This window comes from Musa acuminata, chromosome BXJ1-8 (genome assembly GCF_036884655.1).
Source record: "Musa acuminata AAA Group cultivar baxijiao chromosome BXJ1-8, Cavendish_Baxijiao_AAA, whole genome shotgun sequence".
NCBI lineage: Eukaryota > Viridiplantae > Streptophyta > Magnoliopsida > Zingiberales > Musaceae > Musa > Musa acuminata.
Window position 1 is genome coordinate 39,919,142 of NC_088334.1, and position 19,072 is coordinate 39,938,213.

Sequence of the window (19,072 nt, forward strand, 5' to 3'; positions counted from 1 at the left end):
GGATGGGTGACCCCCTGGGAAGTCCTCGTGTTGCACTCCTTTTTGCGCCCCGAGCGGCCAAAACCTCTCCCGTCGACCTCCGAGGCGATGGTTTTGGGCCTCGGAATTTGCCGTGACCGCTACGCAGTCAGTCTCGTGGGGCTCGGAGAGAGCTTTCCGGAATGGGGCCGCAATAGCGATTCCGAGTTCGTTCGAGAAAGTCCCGATGGTTTCGGCGCGCGCTTGCCGTTTCCGGTACGCGGTCGGCCTCGTGGGCATCGGAGGGATCCGACAATGGCGGTTCCGAGATCGTTCGAGAGGTTTCGGGGCTCCGGTCGTCGATGCGCCGTCCGCGACGTGCACAAAGGCGAGGGACGACGCACACAAAACGAGCGCGATCATACCAGCACTAAAGCACCGGATCCCATCAGAACTCCGAAGTTAAGCGTGCTTGGGCGAGAGTAGTACTAGGATGGTTGACCCCCTGGGAAGTCCTCGTGTTGCACTCCTTTTTGCGCCCCGAGCGGCCAAAAGACTTACTTAAAACTCTCTTTTAAGCTTTTCAATTTTTCCAGCATTATGGCTAACAATAAATATGTCATTAACATATATATAGCAGGAGAATAATGAAATCATCATCTAAAAATTTCTTCATAAAACATACAATGACCAGACATGGTTCTAGGATGGGTGACCCCCTGGGAAGTCCTCGTGTTGCACTCCTTTTTGCGCCCCGAGCGGCCAAAACCTCTCCCGTCGACCTCCGAGGCGATGGTTTTGGGCCTCGGAATTTGCCGTGACCGCTACGCAGTCAGTCTCGTGGGGCTCGGAGAGAGCTTTCCGGAATGGGGCCGCAATAGCGATTCCGAGTTCGTTCGAGAAAGTCCCGATGGTTTCGGCGCGCGCTTGCCGTGTCCGGTACGCGGTCGGCCTCGTGGGCATCGGAGGGATCCGACAATGGCGATTCCGAGATCGTTCGAGAGGTTTCGGGGCTCCGGTCGTCGATGCGCCGTCCGCGACGTGCACAAAGGCGAGGGACGACGCACACAAAACGAGTGCGATCATACCAGCACTAAAGCACCGGATCCCATCAGAACTCCGAAGTTAAGCCTGCTTGGGCGAGAGTAGTACTAGGATGGGTGACCCCCTTGGAAGTCCTCGTGTTGCACTCCTTTTTGCGCCCCGAGCGGCCAAAAGACTTACTTAAAACTCTCTTTTAAGCTTTTCAATTTTTCCAGCATTATGGCCAACAATAAATATGTCATTAACATATATATAGCAGGAGAATAATGAAATCATCATCTAAAAATTTCTTCATAAAACATACAATGACCAGACATGGTTCTAGGATGGGTGACCCCCTGGGAAGTCCTCGTGTTGCACTCCTTTCTGCGCCCCGAGCGGCCAAAACCTCTCCCGTCGACCTCCGAGGCGATGGTTTTGGGCCTCGGAATTTGCCGTGACCGCTACGCAGTCAGTCTCGTGGGGCTCGGAGAGAGCTTTCCGGAATGGGGCCGCAATAGCGATTCCGAGTTCGTTCGAGAAAGTCCCGATGGTTTCGGCGCGCGCTAGCCGTGTCCGGTACGCGGTCGGCCTCGTGGGCATCGGAGGGATCCGACAATGGCGATTACGAGATCGTTCGAGAGGTTTCGGGGCTCCGGTCGTCGATGCGCCGTCCGCGACGTGCACAAAGGCTAGGGACGACGCAAATAAAACGAGTGCGATCATACCAGCACTAAAGCACCGGATCCCATCAGAACTCCCAAGTTAAGCGTGCTTGGGCGAGAGTAGTACTAGGATGGGTGACCCCTTGGGAAGTCCTCGTGTTGCACTCCTTTTTGCGCCCCGAGCGGCCAAAAGACTTACTTAAAACTCTTTTTTAAGCTTTTCAATTTTTCCAGGATTATGGCCAACAATAAATATGTCATTAACATATATATAGCAGGAGAATAATGAAATTATCATCTAAAAATTTCTTCATAAAACATACAATGACCAGACATGGTTCTAGGATGGGTGACCCCCTGGGAAGTCCTCGTGTTGCACTCCTTTTTGCGCCCCGAGCGGCCAAAACCTCTCCCGTCGACCTCCGAGGCGATGGTTTTGGGCCTCGGAATTTGCCGTGACCGCTACGCAGTCAGTCTCGTGGGGCTCGGAGAGAGCTTTCCGGAATGGGGCCGCAATAGCGATTCCGAGTTCGTTCGAGAAAGTCCCGATGGTTTCGGCGCGCGCTTGCCGTGTCCGGTACGCGGTCGGCCTCGTGGGCATCGGAGGGATCCGACAATGGCGATTCCGAGATCGTTCGAGAGGTTTCGGGGCTCCGGTCGTCGATGCGCCGTCCGAGACGTGCACAAAGGCGAGGGACGACGCACACAAAATGACTTCGATCATACCAGCACTAAAGCACCGGATCCCATCAGAACTCGGAAGTTAAGCGTGCTTGGGCGAGAGTAGTACTAGGATGGGTGACCCCCTGGGAAGTCCTGTTGTTGCACTCCTTTTTGCGCCCCGAGCGGACAAAAGACTTACTTAAAACTTAAACTCTCTTTTAAGCTTTTCAATTTTTCCAGCATTATGGCCAACAATAAATATGTCATTAACATATATATAGCAGGAGAATAATGAAATCATCATCTAAAAATTTCTTCATAAAACATACAATGACCAGACATGGTTCTAGGATGGGTGACCCCCTGGGAAGTCCTCGTGTTGCACTCCTTTCTGCGCCCCGAGCGGCCAAAACCTCTCCCGTCGACCTCCGAGGCGATGGTTTTGGGCCTCGGAATTTGCCGTGACCGCTACGCAGTCAGTCTCGTGGGGCTCGGAGAGAGCTTTCCGGAATGGGGCCGCAATAGCGATTCCGAGTTCGTTCGAGAAAGTCCCGATGGTTTCGGCGCGCGCTAGCCGTGTCCGGTACGCGGTCGGCCTCGTGGGCATCGGAGGGATCCGACAATGGCGATTACGAGATCGTTCGAGAGGTTTCGGGGCTCCGGTCGTCGATGCGCCGTCCGCGACGTGCACAAAGGCTAGGGACGACGCAAACAAAACGAGTGCGATCATACCAGCACTAAAGCACCGGATCCCATCAGAACTCCCAAGTTAAGCGTGCTTGGGCGAGAGTAGTACTAGGATGGGTGACCCCTTGGGAAGTCCTCGTGTTGCACTCCTTTTTGCGCCCCGAGCGGCCAAAAGACTTACTTAAAACTCTTTTTTAAGCTTTTCAATTTTTCCAGGATTATGGCCAACAATAAATATGTCATTAACATATATATAGCAGGAGAATAATGAAATTATCATCTAAAAATTTCTTCATAAAACATACAATGACCAGACATGGTTCTAGGATGGGTGACCCCCTGGGAAGTCCTCGTGTTGCACTCCTTTTTGCGCCCCGAGCGGCCAAAACCTCTCCCGTCGACCTCCGAGGCGATGGTTTTGGGCCTCGGAATTTGCCGTGACCGCTACGCAGTCAGTCTCGTGGGGCTCGGAGAGAGCTTTCCGGAATGGGGCCGCAATAGCGATTCCGAGTTCGTTCGAGAAAGTCCCGATGGTTTCGGCGCGCGCTTGCCGTGTCCGGTACGCGGTCGGCCTCGTGGGCATCGGAGGGATCCGACAATGGCGATTCCGAGATCGTTCGAGAGGTTTCGGGGCTCCGGTCGTCGATGCGCCGTCCGAGACGTGCACAAAGGCGAGGGACGACGCACACAAAATGACTTCGATCATACCAGCACTAAAGCACCGGATCCCATCAGAACTCGGAAGTTAAGCGTGCTTGGGCGAGAGTAGTACTAGGATGGGTGACCCCCTGGGAAGTCCTGTTGTTGCACTCCTTTTTGCGCCCCGAGCGGACAAAAGACTTACTTAAAACTTAAACTCTCTTTTAAGCTTTTCAATTTTTCCAGCATTATGGCCAACAATAAATATGTCATTAACATATATATAGCAGGAGAATAATGAAATCATCATCTAAAAATTTCTTCATAAAACATACAATGACCAGACATGGTTCTAGGATGGGTGACCCCCTGGGAAGTCCTCGTGTTGCACTCCTTTCTGCGCCCCGAGCGGCCAAAACCTCTCCCGTCGACCTCCGAGGCGATGGTTTTGGGCCTCGGAATTTGCCGTGACCGCTACGCAGTCAGTCTCGTGGGGCTCGGAGAGAGCTTTCCGGAATGGGGCCGCAATAGCGATTCCGAGTTCGTTCGAGAAAGTCCCGATGGTTTCGGCGCGCGCTTGCCGTGTCCGGTACGTGGTCGGCCTCGTGGGCATCGGAGGGATCCGACAATGGCGATTCCGAGATCGTTCGAGAGGTTTCGGGGCTCCGGTCGTCGATGCGCCGTCCGCGACGTGCACAAAGGCGAGGGACGACGCACACAAAACGAGTGCGATCATACCAGCACTAAAGCACCGGATCCCATCAGAACTCCGAAGTTAAGCGTTCTTAGGCGAGAGTAGTACTAGGATGGGTGACCCCCTTGGAAGTCCTCGTGTTGCACTCTTTTTTGCGCCCCGAGCGGCCAAAAGACTTACTTAAAACTCTCTTTTAAGCTTTTCAATTTTTCCAGCATTATGGCCAACAATAAATATGTCATTAACATATATATAGCAGGAGAATAATGAAATCATCATCTAAAAATTTCTTCATAAAACATACAATGACCAGACATGGTTCTAGGATGGGTGACCCCCTGGGAAGTCCTCGTGTTGCACTCCTTTTTGCGCCCCGAGCGGCCAAAACCTCTCCCGTCGACCTCCGAGGCGATGGTTTTGGGCCTCGGAATTTGCCGTGACCGCTACGCAGTCAGTCTCGTGGGGCTCGGAGAGAGCTTTCCGGAATGGGGCCGCAATAGCGATTCCGAGTTCGTTCGAGAAAGTCCCGATGGTTTCGGCGCGCGCTTGCCGTGTCCGGTACGCGGTCGGCCTCGTGGGCATCGGAGGGATCCGACAATGGCGATTACGAGATCGTTCGAGAGGTTTCGGGGCTCCGGTCGTCGATGCGCCGTCCGCGACGTGCACAAAGGCGAGGGACGACGCACACAAAACGAGTGCGATCATACCAGCACTAAAGCACCGGATCCCATCAGAACTCCGAAGTTAAGCATTCTTAGGCGAGAGTAGTACTAGGATGGGTGACCCCCTTGGAAGTCCTCGTGTTGCACTCTTTTTTGCGCCCCGAGCGGCCAAAAGACTTACTTAAAACTCTCTTTTAAGCTTTTCAATTTTTCCAGCATTATGGCCAACAATAAATATGTCATTAACATATATATAGCAGGAGAATAATGAAATCATCATCTAAAAATTTCTTCATAAAACATACAATGACCAGACATGGTTCTAGGATGGGTGACCCCCTGGGAAGTCCTCGTGTTGCACTCCTTTTTGCGCCCCGAGCGGCCAAAACCTCTCCCGTCGACCTCCGAGGCGATGGTTTTGGGCCTCGGAATTTGCCGTGACCGCTACGCAGTCAGTCTCGTGGAGCTCGGAGAGAGCTTTCCGGAATGGGGCCGCAATAGCGATTCCGAGTTCGTTCGAGAAAGTCCCGATGGTTTCGGCGCGCGCTTGCCGTGTCCGGTACGCGGTCGGCCTCGTGGGCATCGGAGGGATCCGACAATGGCGATTCCGAGATCGTTCGAGAGGTTTCGGGGCTCCGGTCGTCGATGCGCCGTCCGCGACGTGCACAAAGGCGAGGGACGACGCACACAAAACGAGTTCGATCATACCAGCATTAAAGCACCGGATCCCATCAGAACCCCGAAGTTAAGCGTGCTTGGGCGAGAGTATTACTAGGATGGGTGACCCCTTGGGAAGTCCTCTTGTTGCCCTCCTTTTTGCGCCCCGAGCGGCCAAAAGACTTACTTAAAACTCTCTTTTAAGCTTTTCAATTTTTCCAGCATTATGGCCAACAATAAATATGTCATTAACATATATATAGCAGGAGAATAATGAAATCATCATCTAAAAATTTCTTCATAAAACATACAATGACCAGACATGGTTCTAGGATGGGTGACCCCCTGGGAAGTCCTCGTGTTGCACTCCTTTTTGCGCCCCGAGCGGCCAAAACCTCTCCCGTCGACCTCCGAGGCGATGGTTTTGGGCCTCGGAATTTGCCGTGACCGCTACGCAGTCAGTCTCGTGGGGCTCGGAGAGAGCTTTCCGGAATGGGGCCGCAATAGCGATTCCGAGTTCGTTCGAGAAAGTCCCGATGGTTTCGGCGCGCGCTTGCCGTGTCCGGTACGTGGTCGGCCTCGTGGGCATCGGAGGGATCCGACAATGGCGATTCCGAGATCGTTCGAGAGGTTTCGGGGCTCCGGTCGTCGATGCGCCGTCCGCGACGTGCACATAGGCGAGGGACGACGCACACAAAACTAGTGCGATCATACCAGCACTATAGCACCGGATCCCATCAGAACTCTGAAGTTAAGCTTGCTTGGGTGAGAGTAGTACTAGGATGGGTGACCCCCTGGGAAGTCCTCGTGTTGCACTCCTTTTTGCGCCCCGAGCGGCCAAAAGACTTACTTAAAACTCTCTTTTAAGCTTTTCAATTTTTCCAGCATTATGGCCAACAATAAATATGTCATTAACATATATATAGCAGGAGAATAATGAAATCATCATCTAAAAATTTCTTCATAAAACATACAATGACCAGACATGGTTCTAGGATGGGTGACCCCCTGGGAAGTCCTCGTGTTGCACTCCTTTTTGCGCCCCGAGCGGCCAAAACCTCTCCCGTCGACCTCCGAGGCGATGGTTTTGGGCCTCGGAATTTGCCGTGACCGCTACGCAGTCAGTCTCGTGGGGCTCGGAGAGAGCTTTCCGGAATGGGGCCGCAATAGCGATTCCGAGTTCGTTCGAGAAAGTCCCGATGGTTTCGGCGCGCGCTTGCCGTGTCCGGTACGCGGTCGGCCTCGTGGGCATCGGAGGGATCCGACAATGGCGATTCCGAGATCGTTCGAGAGGTTTCGGGGCTCCGGTCGTCGATGCGCCGTCCGCGACGTGCACAAAGGCGAGGGACGACGCAAACAAAACGAGTGCGATCATACCAGCACAAAAGCACCGGATCCCATCAGAACTCTGAAGTTAAGCGTGCTTGGGCGAGAGTAGTACTAGGATGGGTGACCCCCTGGGAAGTTCTCGTGTTGCACTCCTTTTTGCGCCCCGAGCGGCCAAAAGACTTACTTAAAACTCTCTTTTAAGCTTTTCAATTTTTCCAGCATTATGGCCAACAATAAATATGTCATTAACATATATATAGCAGGAGAATAATGAAATCATCATCTAAAAATTTCTTCATAAAACATACAATGACCAGACATGGTTCTTGGATGGGTGACCCCCTGGGAAGTCCTCGTGTTGCACTCCTTTTTGCGCCCCGAGCGGCCAAAACCTCTCCCGTCGACCTCCGAGGCGATGGTTTTCGGCCTCGGAATTTGTCGTCGATGCGCCGTCCGCGACGTGCACAAAGGCGAGGGACGACGCATACAAAACGAGTGCGATCATACCAGCACTAAAGCACCGGATCCCATCAGAACTCCGAAGTTAAGCTTGCTTGGGCGAGAGTAGTACTAGGATGGGTGACCCCCTGGGAAGTCCTCATGTTGCACTCCTTTTTGCGCCCCGAGCGGCCAAAAGACTTACTTAAAACTCTCTTTTAAGCTTTTCAATTTTTCCAGCATTATGGCCAACAATAAATATGTCATTAACATATATATAGCAGGAGAATAATGAAATCATCATCTAAAAATTTCTTCATAAAACATACAATGACCAGACATGGTTCTAGGATGGGTGACCCCCTGGGAAGTCCTCGTGTTGCACTCCTTTCTGCTCCCCGAGCGGCCAAAACCTCTCCCGTCGACCTCCGAGGCGATGGTTTTGGGCCTCGGAATTTGCCGTGACCGCTACGCAGTCAGTCTCGTGGGGCTCGGAGAGAGCTTTCCGGAATGGGGCCGCAATAGCGATTCCGAGTTCGTTCGAGAAAGTCCCGATGGTTTCGGCGCGCGCTTGCCGTGTCCGGTACGCGGTCGGCCTCGTGGGCATCGGAGGGATCCGACAATGGCGATTCCGAGATCGTTCGAGAGGTTTCGGGGCTCCGGTCGTCGATGCGCCGTCCGCGACGTGCACAAAGGCGAGGGACGACGCAAACAAAACGAGTGCGATCATTCCAGCACAAAAGCACCGGATCGCATCAGAACTCTGAAGTTAAGCGTGCTTGGGCGAGAGTAGTACTAGGATGGGTGACCCCCTGGGAAGTCCTCGTGTTGCACTCCTTTTTGCGCCCCGAGCGGCCAAAAGACTTACTTAAAACTCTCTTTTAAGCTTTTCAATTTTTCCAGCATTATGGCCAACAATAAATATGTCATTAACATATATATAGCAGGAGAATAATGAAATCATCATCTAAAAATTTCTTCATAAAACATACAATGACCAGACATGGTTCTTGGATGGGTGACCCCCTGGGAAGTCCTCGTGTTGCACTCCTTTTTGCGCCCCGAGCGGCCAAAACCTCTCCCGTCGACCTCCGAGGCGATGGTTTTCGGCCTCGAAATTTGTCGTCGATGCGCCGTCCGCGACGTGCACAAAGGCGAGGGACGACGCATACAAAACGAGTGAGATCATACCAGCACTAAAGCACCGGATCCCATCAGAACTCCGAAGTTAAGCTTGCTTGGGCGAGAGTAGTACTAGGATGGGTGACCCCCTGGGAAGTCCTCATGTTGCACTCCTTTTTGCGCCCCGAGCGGCCAAAAGACTTACTTAAAACTCTCTTTTAAGCTTTTCAATTTTTCCAGCATTATGGCCAACAATAAATATGTCATTAACATATATATAGCAGGAGAATAATGAAATCATCATCTAAAAATTTCTTCATAAAACATACAATGACCAGACATGGTTCTAGGATGGGTGACCCCCTGGGAAGTCCTCGTGTTGCACTCCTTTCTGCTCCCCGAGCGGCCAAAACCTCTCCCGTCGACCTCCGAGGCGATGGTTTTGGGCCTCGGAATTTGCCGTGACCGCTACGTAGTCAGTCTCGTGGGGCTCGGAGAGAGCTTTCCGGAATGGGGCCGCAATAGCGATTCCGAGTTCGTTCGAGAAAGTCCCGATGGTTTCGGCGCGCGCTTGCCGTGTCCGGTACGTGGTCGGCCTCGTGGGCATCGGAGGGATCCGACAATGGCGATTCCGAGATCGTTCGAGAGGTTTCGGGGCTCCGGTCGTCGATGCGCCGTCCGCGACGTGCACATAGGCGAGGGACGACGCACACAAAACTAGTGCGATCATACCAGCACTATAGCACCGGATCCCATCAGAACTCTGAAGTTAAGCTTGCTTGGGCGAGAGTAGTACTAGGATGGGTGACCCCCTGGGAAGTCCTCGTGTTGCACTCCTTTTTGCGCCCCGAGCGGCCAAAAGACTTACTTAAAACTCTCTTTTAAGCTTTTCAATTTTTCCAGCATTATGGCCAACAATAAATATGTCATTAACATATATATAGCAGGAGAATAATGAAATCATCATCTAAAAATTTCTTCATAAAACATACAATGACCAGACATGGTTCTAGGATGGGTGACCCCCTGGGAAGTCCTCGTGTTGCACTCCTTTTTGCGCCCCGAGCGGCCAAAACCTCTCCCGTCGACCTCCGAGGCGATGGTTTTGGGCCTCGGAATTTGCCGTGACCGCTACGCAGTCAGTCTCGTGGGGCTCGGAGAGAGCTTTCCGGAATGGGGCCGCAATAGCGATTCCGAGTTCGTTCGAGAAAGTCCCGATGGTTTCGGCGCGCGCTTGCCGTGTCCGGTACGCGGTCGGCCTCGTGGGCATCGGAGGGATCCGACAATGGCGATTCCGAGATCGTTCGAGAGGTTTCGGGGCTCCGGTCGTCGATGCGCCGTCCGCGACGTGCACAAAGGCGAGGGACGACGCACACAAAACGAGTGCGATCATACCAGCACTAAAGCACCGGATCCCATCAGAACTCCGAAGTTAAGCCTGCTTGGGTGAGAGTAGTACTAGGATGGGTGACCCCCTTGGAAGTCCTCGTGTTGCACTCCTTTTTGCGCCCCGAGCGGCCAAAAGACTTACTTAAAACTCTCTTTTAAGCTTTTCAATTTTTCCAGCATTATGGCCAACAATAAATATGTCATTAACATATATATAGCAGGAGAATAATGAAATCATCATCTAAAAATTTCTTCATAAAACATACAATGACCAGACATGGTTCTAGGATGGGTGACCCCCTGGGAAGTCCTCGTGTTGCACTCCTTTTTGCGCCCCGAGCGGCCAAAACCTCTCCCGTCGACCTCCGAGGCGATGGTTTTGGGCCTCGGAATTTGCCGTGACCGCTACGCAGTCAGTCTCGTGGGGCTCGGAGAGAGCTTTCCGGAATGGGGCCGCAATAGCGATTCCGAGTTCGTTCGAGAAAGTCCCGATGGTTTCGGCGCGCGCTTGCCGTTTCCGGTACGCGGTCGGCCTCGTGGGCATCGGAGGGATCCGACAATGGCGGTTCCGAGATCGTTCGAGAGGTTTCGGGGCTCCGGTCGTCGATGCGCCGTCCGCGACGTGCACAAAGGCGAGGGACGACGCACACAAAACGAGCGCGATCATACCAGCACTAAAGCACCGGATCCCATCAGAACTCCGAAGTTAAGCGTGCTTGGGCGAGAGTAGTACTAGGATGGGTGACCCCCTGGGAAGTCCTCGTGTTGCACTCCTTTTTGCGCCCCGAGCGGCCAAAAGACTTACTTAAAACTCTCTTTTAAGCTTTTCAATTTTTCCAGCATTATGGCTAACAATAAATATGTCATTAACATATATATAGCAGGAGAATAATGAAATCATCATCTAAAAATTTCTTCATAAAACATACAATGACCAGACATGGTTCTAGGATGGGTGACCCCCTGGGAAGTCCTCGTGTTGCACTCCTTTTTGCGCCCCGAGCGGCCAAAACCTCTCCCGTCGACCTCCGAGGCGATGGTTTTGGGCCTCGGAATTTGCCGTGACCGCTACGCAGTCAGTCTCGTGGGGCTCGGAGAGAGCTTTCCAGAATGGGGCCGCAATAGCGATTCCGAGTTCGTTCGAGAAAGTCCCGATGGTTTCGGCGCGCGCTTGCCGTGTCCGGTACGCGGTCGGCCTCGTGGGCATCGGAGGGATCCGACAATGGCGATTCCGAGATCGTTCGAGAGGTTTCGGGGCTCCGGTCGTCGATGCGCCGTCCGCGACGTGCACAAAGGCGAGGGACGACGCACACAAAACGAGTGCGATCATACCAGCACTAAAGCACCGGATCCCATCAGAACTCCGAAGTTAAGCCTGCTTGGGCGAGAGTAGTACTAGGATGGGTGACCCCCTGGGAAGTCCTCGTGTTGCACTCCTTTTTGCGCCCCGAGCGGCCAAAAGACTTACTTAAAACTCTCTTTTAAGCTTTTCAATTTTTCCAGCATTATGGCCAACAATAAATATGTCATTAACATATATATAGCAGGAGAATAATGAAATCATCATCTAAAAATTTCTTCATAAAACATACAATGACCAGACATGGTTCTAGGATGGGTGACCCCCTGGGAAGTCCTCGTGTTGCACTCCTTTTTGCGCCCCGAGCGGCCAAAACCTCTCCCGTCGACCTCCGAGGCGATGGTTTTGGGCCTCGGAATTTGCCGTGACCGCTACGCAGTCAGTCTCGTGGGGCTCGGAGAGAGCTTTCCGGAATGGGGCCGCAATAGCGATTCCGAGTTCGTTCGAGAAAGTCCCGATGGTTTCGGCGCGCGCTTGCCGTGTCCGGTACGTGGTCGGCCTCGTGGGCATCGGAGGGATCCGACAATGGCGATTCCGAGATCGTTCGAGAGGTTTCGGGGCTCCGGTCGTCGATGCGCCGTCCGCGACGTGCACATAGGCGAGGGACGACGCACACAAAACTAGTGCGATCATACCAGCACTATAGCACCGGATCCCATCAGAACTCTGAAGTTAAGCTTGCTTGGGCGAGAGTAGTACTAGGATGGGTGACCCCCTGGGAAGTCCTCGTGTTGCACTCCTTTTTGCGCCCCGAGCGGCCAAAAGACTTACTTAAAACTCTCTTTTAAGCTTTTCAATTTTTCCAGCATTATGGCCAACAATAAATATGTCATTAACATATATATAGCAGGAGAATAATGAAATCATCATCTAAAAATTTCTTCATAAAACATACAATGACCAGACATGGTTCTAGGATGGGTGACCCCCTGGGAAGTCCTCGTGTTGCACTCCTTTCTGCTCCCCGAGCGGCCAAAACCTCTCCCGTCGACCTCCGAGGCGATGGTTTTGGGCCTCGGAATTTGCCGTGACCGCTACGCAGTCAGTCTCGTGGGGCTCGGAGAGAGCTTTCCGGAATGGGGCCGCAATAGCGATTCCGAGTTCGTTCGAGAAAGTCCCGATGGTTTCGGCGCGCGCTTGCCGTGTCCGGTACGTGGTCGGCCTCGTGGGCATCGGAGGGATCCGACAATGGCGATTCCGAGATCGTTCGAGAGGTTTCGGGGCTCCGGTCGTCGATGCGCCGTCCGCGACGTGCACATAGGCGAGGGACGACGCACACAAAACTAGTGCGATCATACCAGCACTATAGCACCGGATCCCATCAGAACTCTGAAGTTAAGCTTGCTTGGGCGAGAGTAGTACTAGGATGGGTGACCCCCTGGGAAGTCCTCGTGTTGCACTCCTTTTTGCGCCCCGAGCGGCCAAAAGACTTACTTAAAACTCTCTTTTAAGCTTTTCAATTTTTCCAGCATTATGGCCAACAATAAATATGTCATTAACATATATATAGCAGGAGAATAATGAAATCATCATCTAAAAATTTCTTCATAAAACATACAATGACCAGACATGGTTCTAGGATGGGTGACCCCCTGGGAAGTCCTCGTGTTGCACTCCTTTTTGCGCCCCGAGCGGCCAAAACCTCTCCCGTCGACCTCCGAGGCGATGGTTTTGGGCCTCGGAATTTGCCGTGACCGCTACGCAGTCAGTCTCGTGGGGCTCGGAGAGAGCTTTCCGGAATGGGGCCGCAATAGCGATTCCGAGTTCGTTCGAGAAAGTCCCGATGGTTTCGGCGCGCGCTTGCCGTGTCCGGTACGCGGTCGGCCTCGTGGGCATCGGAGGGATCCGACAATGGCGATTCCGAGATCGTTCGAGAGGTTTCGGGGCTCCGGTCGTCGATGCGCCGTCCGCGACGTGCACAAAGGCGAGGGACGACGCACACAAAACGAGTGCGATCATACCAGCACTAAAGCACCGGATCCCATCAGAACTCCGAAGTTAAGCCTGCTTGGGCGAGAGTAGTACTAGGATGGGTGACCCCCTTGGAAGTCCTCGTGTTGCACTCCTTTTTGCGCCCCGAGCGGCCAAAAGACTTACTTAAAACTCTCTTTTAAGCTTTTCAATTTTTCCAGCATTATGGCCAACAATAAATATGTCATTAACATATATATAGCAGGAGAATAATGAAATCATCATCTAAAAATTTCTTCATAAAACATACAATGACCAGACATGGTTCTAGGATGGGTGACCCCCTGGGAAGTCCTCGTGTTGCACTCCTTTTTGCGCCCCGAGCGGCCAAAACCTCTCCCGTCGACCTCCGAGGCGATGGTTTTGGGCCTCGGAATTTGCCGTGACCGCTACGCAGTCAGTCTCGTGGGGCTCGGAGAGAGCTTTCCGGAATGGGGCCGCAATAGCGATTCCGAGTTCGTTCGAGAAAGTCCCGATGGTTTCGGCGCGCGCTTGCCGTTTCCGGTACGCGGTCGGCCTCGTGGGCTTCGGAGGGATCCGACAATGGCGGTTCCGAGATCGTTCGAGAGGTTTCGGGGCTCCGGTCGTCGATGCGCCGTCCGCGACGTGCACAAAGGCGAGGGACGACGCACACAAAACCAGCGCGATCATACCAGCACTAAAGCACCGGATCCCATCAGAACTCTGAAGTTAAGCGTGCTTGGGCGAGAGTAGTACTAGGATGGGTGACCCCCTGGGAAGTCCTCGTGTTGCACTCCTTTTTGCGCCCCGAGCGGCCAAAAGACTTACTTAAAACTCTCTTTTAAGCTTTTCAATTTTTCCAGCATTATGGCTAACAATAAATATGTCATTAACATATATATAGCAGGAGAATAATGAAATCATTATCTAAAAATTTCTTCATAAAACATACAATGACCAGACATGGTTCTAGGATGGGTGACCCCCTGGGAAGTCCTCGTGTTGCACTCCTTTTTGCGCCCCGAGCGGCCAAAACCTCTCCCGTCGACCTCCGAGGCGATGGTTTTGGGCCTCGGAATTTGCCATGACCGCTACGCAGTCAGTCTCGTGGGGCTTTCCGAGTTCGTTCGAGAAAGTCCCGATGGTTTCGGCGCGCGCTTGCCGTGTCCGGTACGCGGTCGGCCTCGTGGGCATCGGAGGGATCCGACAATGGCGATTCCGAGATCGTTCGAGAGGTTTCGGGGCTCCGGTCGTCGATGCGCCGTCCGCGACGTGCACAAAGGCGAGGGACGACGCACACAAAACCATTGCGATCATACCAGTACTAAAGCACCGGATCCCATCAGAACTCCGAAGTTAAGCGTGCTTGGGCGAGAGTAGTAATAGGATGGGTGACCCCCTGGGAAGTCCTCGTGTTGCACTCCTTTTTGCACCCCGAGCGGCCAAAAGACTTACTTAAAACTCTCTTTTAAGCTTTTCAATTTTTCCAGCATTATGGCCAACAATAAATATGTCATTAACATATATATAGCAGGAGAATAATGAAATCATCATCTAAAAATTTCTTCATAAAACATACAATGACCAGACATGGTTCTAGGATGGGTGACCCCCTGGGAAGTCCTCGTGTTGCACTCCTTTTTGCGCCACGAGCGGCCAAAACCTCTCCCGTCGACCTCCGAGGCGATGGTTTTGGGCCTCGGAATTTGCCGTGACCGCTACGCAGTCAGTCTCGAGGGCTCGGAGAGAGCTTTCCGGAATGGGGCCGCAATAGCGATTCCGAGTTCGTTCGAGAAAGTCCCGATGGTTTCGGCGCGCGCTTGCCGTGTCCGGTACGCGGTCGGCCTCGTGGGCATCGGAGGGATCCGACAATGGCGATTCCGAGATCGTTCGAGAGGTTTCGGGGCTCCGGTCGTCGATGCGCCGTCCGCGACGTGCACATAGGCGAGGGACGACGCAAACAAAACTAGTGCGATCATACCAGCACTATAGCACCGGATCCCATCAGAACTCTGAAGTTAAGCTTGCTTGGGCGAGAGTAGTACTAGGATGGGTGACCCCCTGGGAAGTCCTCGTGTTGCACTCCTTTTTGCGCCCCGAGCGGCCAAAAGACTTACTTAAAACTCTCTTTTAAGCTTTTCAATTTTTCCAGCATTATGGCCAACAATAAATATGTCATTAACATATATATAGCAGGAGAATAATGAAATCATCATCTAAAAATTTCTTCATAAAACATACAATGACCAGACATGGTTCTAGGATGGGTGACCCCCTGGGAAGTCCTCGTGTTGCACTCCTTTTTGCGCCCCGAGCGGCCAAAACCTCTCCCGTCGACCTCCGAGGCGATGGTTTTGGGCCTCGGAATTTGCCGTGACCGCTACGCAGTCAGTCTCGTGGGGCTCGGAGAGAGCTTTCCGGAATGGGGCCGCAATAGCGATTCCGAGTTCGTTCGAGAAAGTCCCGATGGTTTCGGCGCGCGCTTGCCGTGTCCGGTACGCGGTCGGCCTCGTGGGCATCGGAGGGATCCGACAATGGCGATTCCGAGATCGTTCGAGAGGTTTCGGGGCTCCGGTCGTCGATGCGCCGTCCGCGACGTGCACAAAGGCGAGGGACGACGCACACAAAACGAGTGCGATCATACCAGCACTAAAGCACCGGATCCCATCAGAACTCCGAAGTTAAGCCTGCTTGGGCGAGAGTAGTACTAGGATGGGTGACCCCCTTGGAAGTCCTCGTGTTGCACTCCTTTTTGCGCCCCGAGCGGCCAAAAGACTTACTTAAAACTCTCTTTTAAGCTTTTCAATTTTTCCAGCATTATGGCCAACAATAAATATGTCATTAACATATATATAGCAGGAGAATAATGAAATCATCATCTAAAAATTTCTTCATAAAACATACAATGACCAGACATGGTTCTAGGATGGGTGACCCCCTGGGAAGTCCTCGTGTTGCACTCCTTTTTGCGCCCCGAGCGGCCAAAACCTCTCCCGTCGACCTCCGAGGCGATGGTTTTGGGCCTCGGAATTTGCCGTGACCGCTACGCAGTCAGTCTCGTGGGGCTCGGAGAGAGCTTTCCGGAATGGGGCCGCAATAGCGATTCCGAGTTCGTTCGAGAAAGTCCCGATGGTTTCGGCGCGCGCTTGCCGTTTCCGGTACGCGGTCGGCCTCGTGGGCATCGGAGGGATCCGACAATGGCGGTTCCGAGATCGTTCGAGAGGTTTCGGGGCTCCGGTCGTCGATGCGCCGTCCGCGACGTGCACAAAGGCGAGGGACGACGCACACAAAACGAGCGCGATCATACCAGCACTAAAGCACCGGATCCCATCAGAACTCCGAAGTTAAGCGTGCTTGGGCGAGAGTAGTACTAGGATGGTTGACCCCCTGGGAAGTCCTCGTGTTGCACTCCTTTTTGCGCCCCGAGCGGCCAAAAGACTTACTTAAAACTCTCTTTTAAGCTTTTCAATTTTTCCAGCATTATGGCTAACAATAAATATGTCATTAACATATATATAGCAGGAGAATAATGAAATCATCATCTAAAAATTTCTTCATAAAACATACAATGACCAGACATGGTTCTAGGATGGGTGACCCCCTGGGAAGTCCTCGTGTTGCACTCCTTTTTGCGCCCCGAGCGGCCAAAACCTCTCCCGTCGACCTCCGAGGCGATGGTTTTGGGCCTCGGAATTTGCCGTGACCGCTACGCAGTCAGTCTCGTGGGGCTCGGAGAGAGCTTTCCGGAATGGGGCCGCAATAGCGATTCCGAGTTCGTTCGAGAAAGTCCCGATGGTTTCGGCGCGCGCTTGCCGTGTCCGGTACGCGGTCGGCCTCGTGGGCATCGGAGGGATCCGACAATGGCGATTCCGAGATCGTTCGAGAGGTTTCGGGGCTCCGGTCGTCGATGCGCCGTCCGCGACGTGCACAAAGGCGAGGGACGACGCACACAAAACCATTGCGATCATACCAGCACTAAAGCACCGGATCCCATCAGAACTCCGAAGTTAAGCGTGCTTGGGCGAGAGTAGTAATAGGATGGGTGACCCCCTGGGAAGTCCTCGTGTTGCACTCCTTTTTGCGCCCCGAGCGGCCAAAAGACTTACTTAAAACTCTCTTTTAAGCTTTTCAATTTTTCCAGCATTATGGCCAACAATAAATATGTCATTAACATATATATAGCAGGAGAATAATGAAATCATCATCTAAAAATTTCTTCATAAAACATACAATGACCAGACATGGTTCTAGGATGGGTGACCCCCTGGGAAGTCCTCGTGTTGCACTCCTTTTTGCGCCCCGAGCGGCCAAAACCTCTCCCGTCGACCTCCGAGGCGATGGTTTTGGGCCTCGGAATTTGCCGTGACCGCTACGCAGTCAGTCTCGTGGGGCTCGGAGAGAGCTTTCCGGAATGGGGCCGCAATAGCGATTCCGAGTTCGTTCGAGAAAGTCCCGATGGTTTCGGCGCGCGCTTGCCGTGTCCGGTACGTGGTCGGCCTCGTGGGCATCGGAGGGATCCGACAATGGCGATTCCGAGATCGTTCGAGAGGTTTCGGGGCTCCGGTCGTCGATGCGCCGTCCGCGACTTGCACATAGGCGAGGGACGACGCACACAAAACTAGTGCGATCATACCAGCACTATAGCACCGGATCCCATCAGAACTCTAAAGTTAAGCTTGCTTGGGCGAGAGTAGTACTAGGATGGGTGACCCCCTGGGAAGTCCTCGTGTTGCACTCCTTTTTGCGCCCCGAGCGGCCAAAAGACTTACTTAAAACTCTCTTTTAAGCTTTTCAATTTTTCCAGCATTATGGCCAACAATAAATATGTCATTAACATATATATAGCAGGAGAATAATGAAATCATCATCTAAAAATTTCTTCATAAAACATACAATGACCAGACATGGTTCTAGGATGGGTGACCCCCTGGGAAGTCCTCGTGTTGCACTCCTTTTTGCGCCCCGAGCGGCCAAAACCTCTCCCGTCGACCTCCGAGGCGATGGTTTTGGGCCTCGGAATTTGCCGTGACCGCTACGCAGTCAGTCTCGTGGGGCTCGGAGAGAGCTTTCCGGAATGGGGCCGCAATAGCGATTCCGAGTTCGTTCGAGAAAGTCCCGATGGTTTCGGCGCGCGCTTGCCGTGTCCGGTACGCGGTCGGCCTCGTGGGCATCGGAGGGATCCGACAATGGCGATTCCGAGATCGTTCGAGAGGTTTCGGGGCTCCGGTCGTCGATGCGCCGTCCGCGACGTGCACAAAGGCGAGGGACGACTCACACAAAATGAGTGCGATCATACCAGCACTAAAGCACCGGATCCCATCAGAACTCCGAAGTTAAGCGTTCTTAGGCGAGAGTAGTACTAGGATGGGTGACCCCCTTGGAAGTCCTCGTGTTGCACTCTTTTTTGCGCCCCGAGCGGCCAAAAGACTTACTTAAAACTCTCTTTTAAGCTTTTCAATTTTTCCAGCATTATGGCCAACAATAAATATGTCATTAACATATATATAGCAGGAGAATAATGAAATCATCATCTAAAAATTTCTTCATAAAACATACAATGACCAGACATGGTTCTAGGATGGGTGACCCCCTGGGAAGTCCTCGTGTTGCACTCCTTTTTGCGCCCCGAGCGGCCAAAACCTCTCCCGTCGACCTCCGAGGCGATGGTTTTGGGCCTCGGAATTTGCCGTGACCGCTACGCAGTCAGTCTCGTGGGGCTCGGAGAGAGCTTTCCGGAATGGGGCCGCAATAGCGATTCCGAGTTCGTTCGAGAAAGTCCCGATGGTTTCGGCGCGCGCTTGCCGTGTCCGGTACGCGGTCGGCCTCGTGGGCATCGGAGGGATCCGACAATGGC

At 52.9% G+C, this 19,072-nt stretch overlaps 29 non-coding genes across 29 annotated transcripts; all 29 read left to right on the forward strand.

Annotated features, from left to right (window-relative positions):
• Window positions 1–369: 369 nt before the first annotated feature.
• Window positions 370–488, forward strand: LOC135592094 (5S ribosomal RNA). The gene has a single exon (XR_010478859.1). It is a non-coding gene; the product is annotated as a 5S ribosomal RNA (ribosomal RNA).
• A 544-nt stretch (window positions 489–1,032) lies between these two features.
• LOC135589375 (5S ribosomal RNA) lies at window positions 1,033–1,151 on the forward strand. The gene has a single exon (XR_010476783.1). It is a non-coding gene; the product is annotated as a 5S ribosomal RNA (ribosomal RNA).
• A 544-nt stretch (window positions 1,152–1,695) lies between these two features.
• Window positions 1,696–1,814, forward strand: LOC135592045 (5S ribosomal RNA). Its single transcript, XR_010478811.1, has one exon. It is a non-coding gene; the product is annotated as a 5S ribosomal RNA (ribosomal RNA).
• Window positions 1,815–2,358: 544 nt separating this feature from the next.
• Window positions 2,359–2,477, forward strand: LOC135590807 (5S ribosomal RNA). Its single transcript, XR_010478212.1, has one exon. It is a non-coding gene; the product is annotated as a 5S ribosomal RNA (ribosomal RNA).
• Window positions 2,478–3,027: 550 nt separating this feature from the next.
• On the forward strand, window positions 3,028–3,146 carry LOC135592046 (5S ribosomal RNA). Its single transcript, XR_010478812.1, has one exon. It is a non-coding gene; the product is annotated as a 5S ribosomal RNA (ribosomal RNA).
• Window positions 3,147–3,690: 544 nt separating this feature from the next.
• LOC135590808 (5S ribosomal RNA) lies at window positions 3,691–3,809 on the forward strand. The gene has a single exon (XR_010478213.1). It is a non-coding gene; the product is annotated as a 5S ribosomal RNA (ribosomal RNA).
• A 550-nt stretch (window positions 3,810–4,359) lies between these two features.
• Window positions 4,360–4,478, forward strand: LOC135589997 (5S ribosomal RNA). Its single transcript, XR_010477404.1, has one exon. It is a non-coding gene; the product is annotated as a 5S ribosomal RNA (ribosomal RNA).
• A 544-nt stretch (window positions 4,479–5,022) lies between these two features.
• On the forward strand, window positions 5,023–5,141 carry LOC135590448 (5S ribosomal RNA). Its single transcript, XR_010477856.1, has one exon. It is a non-coding gene; the product is annotated as a 5S ribosomal RNA (ribosomal RNA).
• Window positions 5,142–5,685: 544 nt separating this feature from the next.
• On the forward strand, window positions 5,686–5,804 carry LOC135591418 (5S ribosomal RNA). Its single transcript, XR_010478516.1, has one exon. It is a non-coding gene; the product is annotated as a 5S ribosomal RNA (ribosomal RNA).
• A 544-nt stretch (window positions 5,805–6,348) lies between these two features.
• LOC135590279 (5S ribosomal RNA) lies at window positions 6,349–6,467 on the forward strand. The gene has a single exon (XR_010477686.1). It is a non-coding gene; the product is annotated as a 5S ribosomal RNA (ribosomal RNA).
• Window positions 6,468–7,011: 544 nt separating this feature from the next.
• On the forward strand, window positions 7,012–7,130 carry LOC135589903 (5S ribosomal RNA). Its single transcript, XR_010477309.1, has one exon. It is a non-coding gene; the product is annotated as a 5S ribosomal RNA (ribosomal RNA).
• A 340-nt stretch (window positions 7,131–7,470) lies between these two features.
• On the forward strand, window positions 7,471–7,589 carry LOC135589650 (5S ribosomal RNA). The gene has a single exon (XR_010477056.1). It is a non-coding gene; the product is annotated as a 5S ribosomal RNA (ribosomal RNA).
• Window positions 7,590–8,133: 544 nt separating this feature from the next.
• Window positions 8,134–8,252, forward strand: LOC135589784 (5S ribosomal RNA). The gene has a single exon (XR_010477191.1). It is a non-coding gene; the product is annotated as a 5S ribosomal RNA (ribosomal RNA).
• A 340-nt stretch (window positions 8,253–8,592) lies between these two features.
• LOC135590348 (5S ribosomal RNA) lies at window positions 8,593–8,711 on the forward strand. The gene has a single exon (XR_010477756.1). It is a non-coding gene; the product is annotated as a 5S ribosomal RNA (ribosomal RNA).
• A 544-nt stretch (window positions 8,712–9,255) lies between these two features.
• Window positions 9,256–9,374, forward strand: LOC135589870 (5S ribosomal RNA). Its single transcript, XR_010477276.1, has one exon. It is a non-coding gene; the product is annotated as a 5S ribosomal RNA (ribosomal RNA).
• Window positions 9,375–9,918: 544 nt separating this feature from the next.
• On the forward strand, window positions 9,919–10,037 carry LOC135589852 (5S ribosomal RNA). Its single transcript, XR_010477259.1, has one exon. It is a non-coding gene; the product is annotated as a 5S ribosomal RNA (ribosomal RNA).
• A 544-nt stretch (window positions 10,038–10,581) lies between these two features.
• Window positions 10,582–10,700, forward strand: LOC135589867 (5S ribosomal RNA). The gene has a single exon (XR_010477273.1). It is a non-coding gene; the product is annotated as a 5S ribosomal RNA (ribosomal RNA).
• A 544-nt stretch (window positions 10,701–11,244) lies between these two features.
• LOC135591946 (5S ribosomal RNA) lies at window positions 11,245–11,363 on the forward strand. The gene has a single exon (XR_010478712.1). It is a non-coding gene; the product is annotated as a 5S ribosomal RNA (ribosomal RNA).
• Window positions 11,364–11,907: 544 nt separating this feature from the next.
• On the forward strand, window positions 11,908–12,026 carry LOC135589871 (5S ribosomal RNA). The gene has a single exon (XR_010477277.1). It is a non-coding gene; the product is annotated as a 5S ribosomal RNA (ribosomal RNA).
• A 544-nt stretch (window positions 12,027–12,570) lies between these two features.
• On the forward strand, window positions 12,571–12,689 carry LOC135589872 (5S ribosomal RNA). Its single transcript, XR_010477279.1, has one exon. It is a non-coding gene; the product is annotated as a 5S ribosomal RNA (ribosomal RNA).
• A 544-nt stretch (window positions 12,690–13,233) lies between these two features.
• LOC135589376 (5S ribosomal RNA) lies at window positions 13,234–13,352 on the forward strand. Its single transcript, XR_010476785.1, has one exon. It is a non-coding gene; the product is annotated as a 5S ribosomal RNA (ribosomal RNA).
• A 544-nt stretch (window positions 13,353–13,896) lies between these two features.
• Window positions 13,897–14,015, forward strand: LOC135589740 (5S ribosomal RNA). Its single transcript, XR_010477147.1, has one exon. It is a non-coding gene; the product is annotated as a 5S ribosomal RNA (ribosomal RNA).
• A 508-nt stretch (window positions 14,016–14,523) lies between these two features.
• On the forward strand, window positions 14,524–14,642 carry LOC135590180 (5S ribosomal RNA). Its single transcript, XR_010477587.1, has one exon. It is a non-coding gene; the product is annotated as a 5S ribosomal RNA (ribosomal RNA).
• A 543-nt stretch (window positions 14,643–15,185) lies between these two features.
• On the forward strand, window positions 15,186–15,304 carry LOC135589873 (5S ribosomal RNA). Its single transcript, XR_010477280.1, has one exon. It is a non-coding gene; the product is annotated as a 5S ribosomal RNA (ribosomal RNA).
• A 544-nt stretch (window positions 15,305–15,848) lies between these two features.
• Window positions 15,849–15,967, forward strand: LOC135589378 (5S ribosomal RNA). Its single transcript, XR_010476787.1, has one exon. It is a non-coding gene; the product is annotated as a 5S ribosomal RNA (ribosomal RNA).
• A 544-nt stretch (window positions 15,968–16,511) lies between these two features.
• On the forward strand, window positions 16,512–16,630 carry LOC135592095 (5S ribosomal RNA). Its single transcript, XR_010478860.1, has one exon. It is a non-coding gene; the product is annotated as a 5S ribosomal RNA (ribosomal RNA).
• Window positions 16,631–17,174: 544 nt separating this feature from the next.
• Window positions 17,175–17,293, forward strand: LOC135589929 (5S ribosomal RNA). Its single transcript, XR_010477336.1, has one exon. It is a non-coding gene; the product is annotated as a 5S ribosomal RNA (ribosomal RNA).
• A 544-nt stretch (window positions 17,294–17,837) lies between these two features.
• On the forward strand, window positions 17,838–17,956 carry LOC135590265 (5S ribosomal RNA). Its single transcript, XR_010477671.1, has one exon. It is a non-coding gene; the product is annotated as a 5S ribosomal RNA (ribosomal RNA).
• Window positions 17,957–18,500: 544 nt separating this feature from the next.
• LOC135589999 (5S ribosomal RNA) lies at window positions 18,501–18,619 on the forward strand. Its single transcript, XR_010477405.1, has one exon. It is a non-coding gene; the product is annotated as a 5S ribosomal RNA (ribosomal RNA).
• The last annotated feature ends 453 nt before the right edge of the window (window positions 18,620–19,072 follow it).